We start from the raw sequence: 464 nt of genomic DNA, 5'->3' as shown, positions 1-464 counted from the left end.
ACTAACATTGTTTCCTCTTCTCGTCGCAATTTAAGTAGATTTTCTTTCTGTTTTCATTCTAAATTTGTAACGTATTTTTCCTTCCTCACTAAGACAAATCATTCGCTTTGCTTTTACCGGCATCGAAAGAATTAGTTTTTAGTCGTGAAATATGTGTTGCTGTCCATTTGTCCAAAATATATGTAAAAGGCTTTTGTACAAAATAGATATTGTTGAATTCTATACACGATGTATTTTATAGACTTTATGCAAAATGTGTTTCATTTACATATACAGAATGCACTCTATGTTTTAACATATAAAATGCTCTGACTATTATGCTTAATCTATTTGACCGTTATATGCAATATATTTCATAAACTATTATACACAATATATTCACATCATTCTACAAAACAGAATTCACAGTATTTTTTTATGATTCGTATGCATAATCTCATAAAACTCCGTATTAAATAATATAT

The sequence above is a fragment of the Penaeus monodon genome, chromosome 28, assembly GCF_015228065.2.
Source record: "Penaeus monodon isolate SGIC_2016 chromosome 28, NSTDA_Pmon_1, whole genome shotgun sequence".
Taxonomy (NCBI): Eukaryota; Metazoa; Arthropoda; class Malacostraca; order Decapoda; family Penaeidae; genus Penaeus; species Penaeus monodon.
The sequence above is the reverse complement of the archived record's forward strand: the minus strand, read 5'-3'. Positions refer to the sequence as shown.